This window comes from Malania oleifera, chromosome 2 (genome assembly GCF_029873635.1).
Source record: "Malania oleifera isolate guangnan ecotype guangnan chromosome 2, ASM2987363v1, whole genome shotgun sequence".
In the NCBI taxonomy this organism is placed as follows: domain Eukaryota; kingdom Viridiplantae; phylum Streptophyta; class Magnoliopsida; order Santalales; family Ximeniaceae; genus Malania; species Malania oleifera.
The window spans coordinates 115,016,172-115,026,853 of record NC_080418.1 but is presented as its reverse complement, the minus strand read 5'-3'; positions in this window follow the sequence as shown (position 1 = coordinate 115,026,853).

Below are 10,682 nucleotides of genomic sequence, written 5' to 3'. Positions count from 1 at the left end.
TCCCAATTGTTTGAGAATTATTGCTACACCAACATGCATGTAGTCCCCCATCAATGAGGACTGGTTGAGTACTACCCTCCTCTAAAACCTATTTTCCTTTATCCGGACTAACTTTACCTCTTTTCCAATCTCCTTATTTTCAGACATAATTATAGGACCCACCTCCACATTTTCATTTGCACCTTCTTTTAAAATCTTGTCCTTTCTTTGCACTTCCTTCCAAGCTTTGACCTCCTCTTTCTTCTCTTCGATCATCATCTCATTCTTATTAATTGGTTTTACCTTGATATGATGATCCAACCTATAAGCAACCTTTGTATGGCCTTGAAGGAAACACCTTTTGCAATAATAACCTTGCTTCACATACACCACTTCTTGCCAAACTTGATGTTTTTGACCTACCGCCAATGGGAAGCCACTAACTGGCTCCTCCTAAAAATCCACTACCACACAAATTCTTGCCCACGTAGCGTGAGTTCTATATAGTGTGGCATTATCCATTCCAAGAAAATTTCCAAACCTTGTTTCTAGAATTTGAAGATAATCCAAGCGATACAAGAGTAACAGCAAACCCAGTAGGAAGATCCATTAGGGAGTCATGGATGATTCTTTTTTGACATCAAAATCAACCGTCTAGTTGAACAACGGAATTGACAACCAGACAAAACCAATCCCTCCCTTGCCCATGAGTGTAAATAATCTTTCTCATCTGCCAAGTGCAACAACATGTGATATTCATCCATGAAGCTAATCATTAGAATCAACACCAAAGTAATTCAAGGAGTGGCTATCTTGACATAGGACCAATCTACCTCTAAATCTAGGATTAACTTTTGTTGAATCAGGTTAATTATCACTTTGAGAATCAAACATGAAAAGAAAATGTTTATGTTTTAAATTTGAATCAATACCTCAAAGCAATATTGGGTTCTCCAAAATGAACACTCATTCTTACCTAAAGAAACCCACACTCAACCATAGGCATCAATATGTTGTGTAATGCAATTTGTTGTCAAGATTTCACCAACTTATGGTTGATTCAAAAAGAAGAAAAATTTCTTCCAAGTACTCTTATGTATTTATTGTTTAATTATTCTTTATATAAGAGTCTTCATCCATACTCCCTTATCAGCTCTCAACCCTTGATAAATCAAATAGCTTTGTATTATTAGAAATCATCATTTAAACATTCATGAGTAAGTATGGAACCAATCTAGGAAAAACAAATGGTTTGGTTCTACACCAAACAGTCAACGGTTTTAGGGGAAATCGTCGATGGAAATCAACCGAGAAGGTTGATGCTTAGGTTCAATCTCGTGGTTTTTGTTAGAGAAATCACTTAAAAACACACAAAGAATTATCTTTAAGACACACCCTAATCTCTCATACCACAGTTCTTCCTTCGTCCAAAATCTTCCAAAAACCCTCCAATTTCCTCCAACTACACTGGTATTATGGTTCTTAAGTATCAAAGGAAGCCTACGCACAATTCAAAAAGGATATATCCTAGAGAAATATTATAAGTAGTAAAACCATACTGATAAAATTCCCTGAGAATAACTTTCCAGTGTTCATAGACAAATTTAGGGCTATCGACTAGGAGTTCCTAATGACTTATGATAATCCTGTTTATCCTAAATTAGTCAAGGAATTCTATGTAAACTTTGCACCTACTACTCCTCAAGAACCTACACATTCCACGATTAGGATTAAGGTTACATATCTAGATGCCAACACATTAAATGCAGTTATGATGTGTACAATATAGCATGTCACGCCCCAAACCCGGCAATGGGACCCAGGGTGTGATGTAGTAACCTAACATGTCCTTGTATCATACAAAACACAAATGATACAATAATGAATAAGGGTCTGACCTCATGGGGTTCCTGTACACCCTATACACATTCACACACATGACAATATACGTAGCGAAAAATGTTCTTTCTATACATACATTGTACCATACAAGAGGCTACACAAATAGAGTCTAAGCTCCATAATACAAAAACATAACCCAGGGTGCCAGCAAATACCCAAAATGACAACCCTGCTACATTCCAAGTACTTACACTAGTACCCTACGTAGTAAACCGACCACCATGCTCCCCACACAAGGACTCTAGTTCCGGTTACTCGAAGGACCTGAAAACATGTACGTGCGATAGGGGTGAGACAACTCTAAGTAAGGAAGAATCAGGTTATACTGGTGTGTGGCATATGAGTGTTATCATGACATATAAAACATACACAGTTCAATACAGTTCCAATATTTTCAAAAAACAGTTCAGTATAGTTCTCAACACCCACACACACATGATCAAGTAACCTGGTGTCGCCACACCCTTCGGAACAAAGCTGGTCCGCCTTACACGGCGTCCCCGAAACATGCGGTAGCCCTAGGCTCCCATGGCATCATATCGGTACATCTGGTGGATCCACACCCTTCGGTGATCAGCCGGTAAGAGGCGATATTTCATGCCCTCGGATATAAAGTTGGACACTCTTGCCACTGGCAGGAGGTATTTCACACCCTTGGATATGAGGCCAGACACTCTTGCCACTGGCAGAAGGTATTTAACACCCTTGGATATGAGGTCGAACACTCTTGCCACTGGCAGGAGGTATTTCACACCCTTGGATATAAAGCTGGACACTGTTTCACAACCTGGAACAATTCGGAACCCTGTTCCTATATCTCTTTTCAGATATCACAACTCATGCATGTTCATATAATAATTCATTCCACACTCATTTGGAAATCTCAAAATTATGATTTTCAAAAATTATATAGTTTAAACAAGTCAAGGTACGGTCATCTCCATAACACATATATATAACACAATATATCCATGATTTTCCAACAAAACCAAAGATGCAACCCAATGCCCCCTTTTTCCCAAAACTGTAACATGAAAATCCCGTAATTCCTACCCGTTAGATTTCCCCAAATGAGTAGTCAAAACACACACAGGACCGTGAACCACAGTTCTACCGAATCTGATTTAAAAAATAACCGATATAAACAGAATCCCCTTACCTTTCCCCAAAAATCCAAACTCGAACTCTACGGCTCCAAAACAGTGAACCGAGTTCCCAAAACCTATAAATCACAGTACAAAACATACTTAGAATTTCATTCTCTACAAAACTACCAAAACGGAAATGACAACTGAGTCTTAACTCAAATTTGGGTCAAAACCCGAAAATCCTCGAAATGAAGATCTATTCCACAAATCACGAAGAGAATCCTTCCCTGATCCTTGTAGTAATGTTGGATCGTCAATTCTAGCGAAGAATGGCGAAGAAATCTCGAGAGAGAGAGAGAGAGAGAGAGAGGGAGAGAGAAAGAGAGGGAGAGAGAGAGAGAGAGAGAGGGAGAGAGAGAGAGAGAGAGAGAGAGAGAGAGAGAGAGAGAGAGAGAGAGAGAGCATTTTGATATCTTAGCCATGAAGTAATGGAAAAAGAAATTTATAGCACCTTTGACTCGGCCAACCTCGTTGACGAGGTGGCATCTTCGTCGATGAGTCAACAAAGGGAGTTCGTCGACGAGTCAACGAAGGGAGTTCGTCGACGTAGCAGTGGCCTCATCGATGAGCCTAAGATTTTTGAATTTCCCAAAACCTCTCGACTTCTCCTCGTTCGACAAGCCTCTGCATTTCATCGCCAAGCAACAGAAGGGCCTTCGTCAACGAACTCTAGCTTCGTTGATGAAGCCTGCTCAATTTACTATTTTACCCTTTTCTTACTTATTTATTCCCTATCCCACGGATCGGGTTCTTACAACCTCCCCTCTTTACAAAAATTTTGTCCTTGAAATTTGTAATCTCTCATTTATGTACTCATTCACACAACCAAATACACATACTCGACTTCGAGAAGAACCGGCGGCCAGTTACAATGCAGCCCCGTCACAATTCATGCATACCCTCGCTTCTGGTGGAGGAATATCGTGGTTACATACATAAACCGTTTCAGGAGTTCACAATGACACACACTCCCAAAGACTAACCACCTATCACAATACAGTAGTAGAGTAATATACACATACTCACATTCTACTATCAAAACCACAACTCAGAACAACTATGGATACTTCCGGCGTATCTCCACTTCCAATTCGCAAGAAGCTTCCTCAAGCCCATGATTCTGCCACAATACAATTCACTAACGGTATATACTTGGTACATAGCTTCTGAACTTTACGGTCCATAATTTGAACGGGTACCTCCTCGTATGCTTAAGCATCCCCAATTTCCAAGTTCTCGTAACTAATAACATGTAACGGATCCGACACGTACCTCCTCAACATGGATACGTGAAACACATTGTGGATCCTTCAGAGCGCTGGGGGTAGTGCAATCCCGTAGACTACCAGACTCACTCACTCAAGAACCTCGAATGGCCCGATATACCTCAGGCTCAACTTGCCCTTCTTCCCAAATCTTATCACCCCTTTCATTGGAGCGATTCTCAGGAATATCTTACCCCCCACCTCGAATTCCAACTCACGGTAGCGAACATCCGCATAACTCTTCTGCCAACTTTGAGCCGATTTAATCCTATCTCGGATCAAACCCACCTTCTCAGACGCCTGCTGCACGAGTTTAGAGCCTAAAACCTGACGTTCACCAACTTCATCCCAATACAGCAGAGACCGACACCTTCGACCATATAGAGCCTCGAACGGTGCAATCTCGATACTAGCCTGGAAACTATTATTATAGGCAAACTTTACTAGTGGCAAAAATTGTATCCAACCACCACCGAAGTCTAACACGCAAGCCCGTAACATATCCTCCAATGCTTTTTGCAAGCTCCTTCAAAAATGAGAGGTAAACCTTGGGTCTCGATCTGACACAATGGACACCGGTACCCCGTGCATTCTAACTATCTCATGTACGTACAAGTTTACTAGCGGTACGAAGAAAGCAGATTTCATCAACTTGTCCACGATCACCCGAATGGCATTCTGCCCGTGAAGTGCTGGCAGCAATCCGGTCACAAAATCTATGGAAATATGCTCCTATTTCCACTCCAGAATAGCTAAGGGCTGTAATGGCCCTGCTGGCCTCTAATGTTTAGCTTTCACCTGCTAATAGATCAGACACGGCTCCACAAACTGAGCAATCTCCCTTTTCATACCACTCCACCAGAAGGTCTCGCTCAAATCCTGATGCAATTTCATGCTACTAGGATGTACCACATACAAAGAACGATGCGCTTCCACTAGAATTGTCCTTCTGATCTTGTCGTCATTTGGAACACACAGCCTGGTTCCAAACCTCAACACACTTCCTTCAGAGATGTTAAAATCCATAGCCAACCCCTACTGCACTTTCCCCATAGTCCCAACCGACTCCGCATCACTAGCCTGCGCGGTTTTAATGCGTTCAAACAAAGTCGGTTGGAACACCAAACTAGCAATGAAAGCCTGATGATCACCGGTCACCAACTCTATACCAAGGCTTTGCAGATCCCATCTGAAATGATGCTGAGCTACAACTGCAGATACTGCCGCATGCTCCGACTTCCGACTCAACTCATCAGCTACCACATTAGATTTTCTAAGGTGATAACTGATGATGCAATCGTAGTCCTTGATCAGCGCAAGCCACCGTCTTTGCCTCATGTTCAACTCCTTATGTGTGAAAAAGTACCTGAGACTTTTGTGATCAGTGAAAATCTCGCATTGAACACCATACAAGTAGTGTCGCCAAATCTTCAGTGCATAAACTACAGCAGCCAGTTCTAGATCATGCGTAGGGTAATTCTTCTCATATTCCTTGAATTGTCGAAAAGCATAAGCTATTACCTTACCTTGTTGCATAAGCATACATCCCAAACCCTTTAGAGATGCGTCGCTATAGATCACAAAACTGCCATCCCTAAAAGGAATGGTCAAAACCGGAGCAGTAACCAATTGCTGTTTCAGCGCCTAGAAACACTGCTCGCAATCCTCGGTCCAAACAAACTTCACCCCTTCCCGGTCAATTGTGTTAGAGGCCTAGACAACTTAGAGAAACCCTCCATGAACCAACGATAATAACCCGTTAGTCCTAGAAAACTTCGAACCTCCCGTACACCCTTCGGTCTCACTAGTCGGCCACAACTTCAATATTGCTAGGATCAATTGAGATACTGCCCTTAGACACCACATGGCCTAAAAATGCAATCTGATTCAACCAGAACTCACACTTCTTCAGCTTGGCATATAGCTTCCTCTCCTGCAAGACCTGTTGCACCAACCTTGGATGATTTTCATGCTCTTACGGACTCCTCGAGTATACCAGAATGTCATCAATAAACACCACTACAAACTGATCCATGTACTCATGCAAAACCCTGTTCATTAGATCCATGAACACTGCCAGAGCATTCGTTAACCCAAAAGGCATGACTAAGAACTCATAGTGGCTGTACCTGGTTCGGAAAGCAGTCTTTGCAACACCCTCATATCTAACCCTCACCTAATGATACCCTGACCGTAGGTCGATCTTCGAAAAGACCTGCATCCCCTGTAGCTGGTCAAAGAGATCATCAATACGAGGCAACGGGTAACGGTTCTTCACAATCACCTTGTTGATCTCACGGTCATCAATGCACATGCGCACCGACCCGTCCTTTTTCTTCACAAACAAAACTGGACCTCCCCAGGGTGAAACACTAGGTCGGATAAAGCCCTTGTCCAGTAATTCCTACAACTGCTCCTTTAACTCCTAAAGTTCCACTAGAGCCATCTAGTACAGAGCTTTAGAGATTGGTACCTTACTAGGCAGAAACTCTATCGCAAACTCCACCTCACGTTCCGGAGGTAAACCGAGTAAATCTTCTAGAAACGCATTTGAGAACTCGTTGACCACTCGAATATCCTCAAACTTCAACTCATCTCGCGGTGGTTCCTTCACGCAAGCTAGGTACCCCTAACATCCGTCCAAGAGTAACCTCCTTGCCTGTAATGCTGATCGAATCTGTGGCATCAAACGCACACACGATCCTACAAACTCATACTCCTGCTCCCCAGGAGGTCTGAACACTACTACCTTTCCTCGACAATCACAGCGTAACTGGAGAATAACCAATCCATCCCAGTATGACATCGAACCCAGACGTGTCGTATACGACAAGATTCGTTGGTAGCAGCTTTCCTTGAATTTCCACTGGGCAGCTTTCTAACATCCTTATACACGACGTTACACTCCCAGATGGTGTAGCTATAGATAGCCCCTATTCATAACTTGGGTCTCAACTCCACCCAGCTTTACAAAGTTCACATATACAAAAGAATGGGTTGCCCCCAAATCAAATAAAACAACAGCTCTATTTGAAAGCAATAACAATGTACCTGTCACTACATTTCTCGCATAATCAGCATCCGCTGGAGTGAGAAAAGATACCCTCGCCAGAGCTGTGTTCACCTGGTTGGTCCCACGAGGTATCTGATTGCTACCCTGGTTCACACTAGATGCAAGCGTGTCTCTTTTCGGTGTGCAATAGTCACGAGCCATGTGGCCTGGTTTGCCACAACTGTAACAGTTACCCCCAAATGACTGGCACTCACCCTCATGCCATTTGTGGCACCTGCTACAACAATCATGCGATTGATCCACCTGAGAACCCTGACGCTCGGTATTCTGATGGTAACTCGAGCCCTTGTTTTTCTTCTTCCATGATCCCTAACTAGAACCTGATGGCAATGGCATCTTCTTTGATTCCTGATCCACCTCATCCTCCTAGATGCCGATCTCGATCTTAGTGGCCTTATCCACCAAAATCGAGCACTCACGGATTTGCAACATACCCACTAATCTGCGGATGTCTTTACTCAGCCCCTTCTTGAACCTCCGAGTGTTCTCGTACTTGTTCGAGATCAAACATGGAGCAAAAAGGGATAGCTCTATATACCGATCAGCATACCCCTGCACCGTCATATCTCCCTATGTCACAATAGAGAACTCATTCGCCTTAGCATCACGTGTAGAGGCCGGGAAGTATCTCTCAAAGAATACTTTCTTGAAGCGAATCCATGTCATCTCTGTAGGACCAGCTCTTTGCTTCTCCAGTAGACTCACTGCAGTCCCCCATCACCCCGCCTCCCCAGATAGCTAGAAGGCAGCGTAAAGGACTCTATGCTTATCTGAGCAGTATAGGACCTCCAGAATAGTCTCGATCTTGTCGACCCAGTCCTCTACCCTCATTATATTGGGTCCTCTTGAAAACATCGGAGGGTGCATACGTGTGAACCTCTCGATGGTACACCCCGCAGCAGTAGGATAACATTCACGTCTCCTAACACTCTATCTGATACCCCACATAACCCATCTCGTCAACCCTCGAGACATAAAAGGAGACTCATCACTCGCAATCTCCTCGGAGCCACTTTCCAAGATATTTTCCTTGGGCTCCATACTGAAAATACAATAGGAATCTATTAGCACTCCTACGTCACGTGCAGTTAACAAAATCATTTACAACTAATCATGCTAACTACCACCTCACAGGTCCAGGTCTGCTCTATCACACTGACACGAAAATCATCAATGGTTTACCGTGATTGTACTGAAATCGTCATTCTAAAAAAAGCACAGAACACCGCCAACGAGTCCTTGTCTAGCAACCAAACGACCCTTGACTTACTCTACCCATTTCCTATATACTATACTTTGGTATGTACACATAGCTACGCCTAACCAAGTCTACAAGACCTAACAAACTGATTAGCTCTGATACCAAGTTGTCACGCCCCGAACCCGGCAATAGAACCTAGGGTGTGATGTAGTAACCTAACCTGTCCTTGTATCATACAAAACACAAATGATACAATAATGAATAAGGGTTTGACCCGTGGGGTTCCTGTACACCCTATACACATTCATATACATGACCATATACGCAGCGAAAAATGTTCTTTCTATACATACATTGTACCATACTGGAGTCAATACAAATAGAGTTTAAGCTCCATAATACAAAAACATAACCCAGGGTACCAGAAAATACCAAAAACGACAACCCTGTTACAGTCCAAGTACTTACACTAGTACCTTACGCAGTAAACGAACCACCACGCTCCCCGCACAAGGACACTAGTTTTGGTTACTCGAAGGACCTAAAAACATGTATGTACAATACGAGTGAGACACCTCTCAGTAAGGAAGAATTAGGTTATTTCGGTGTGTGGCATATGAGTGTTATCATGACATATAAAATATAACAGTTAAATACAGTTCCAGTATTTTCAAAAAATAGTTCCAGTATAGTTCTCAACACCCACACACACATGATCAAGTAACTCGGTGTCATCACACCCTTCGGCACGAAGTTGGCCCGCATTACACGGCGTCCCTGGCACATGGCGTAGCCCCAGGCTCCCATGGCATCGTACCTATACATTTGATGGATCCACACCTTTCGGTGATCAGTTGATAAGAGGCGATATTTCACGCCCTCGGATATAAAGTCAGACACTCTTGCCACTGGCAGGTGGTGTTTCACACCCTTGGATATAAAGTCGGACACTCTTTCACAACCTGGAACAATTCAAAACCCCGTTCCTATATCTCATTTAAGCAAATCACAACTCATACATGTTCATATAACAATTAATTCCACACTCATTTGGAAATCTCAAAATCATGATTTTTCAAAAATACAGTTTAAACAAGTCAAGGCACGATTATCTCCATAACACATATATATAACACAATATATCCACGATTTTCCAACAAAACCAGAGATGCAACCCAATGCCCCATTTTTCCTGAAACTGTAACATGAAAATCCCATAATTTCCACTCGTTAGATTTACCTAAATGAGTAGTCAAAACACACACAGGAACGTGAACCACAGTTGTTGATTAAGGTGTAATCCCAAGATGGGGGTGAATTGGGTATTTTAAAAATTCTTCGAACCTATTTACCACTTAATCCTTATTTGTATATTTAAAAAATCAATTGCTAGGATTTATATCTAACTTAAATTGATTTTATCAATAAGTTCTTTTTACCCAATTAAATGTTTGTAGAGTAATTCAACATCCACATGTAATGCAAATAATATAATGTAGTGCGGAAAGTAAAGAGTTAAGGGAAGAGAGAAAACAAACGCAATTTTACGAGGTTTAGCCAACTCGACTTGCGTCCTCGCCTTAAGTAACCAACTCAAGGATTTCACTAAAATCCCTGCTCTTTAAATTGGAACGGAGCTTCCCTTACAATCCGCTACTTACAAGAGGTTGAGCTCCCTCCTACTCCACTGCTTACAAGAGATACAACTCTCTCCTCAAACCCCGGTTCACAAGCTAAACCGTGAATACAATGAATCTGTAAAACACTCAAAATTGCTTCCAACAAAATCTTGTGAGTACAATTCAAATTCCTAATAGATTAACATATGATTAAACTTGAAGCTAAGAATGTATGAAACGATGCAATCATTTATGTATGATATGCTTCCACACACAAAATTCTTTTTATCAAATCTCCCAAAAATATTTATATGAATCACTACTTGGGAGAACTTAGGTTAAATCTTTGAATACAAAATTAGCTTTGAAGATTGCAAAGATTTGACACACACTTTGTCAAAAACAATATTTCTCTTAAGATTTCAATCTCAATGTGATCTTGGTAGTATTTGCCCTAATGCATATATATATATATATATATATATATATATATGT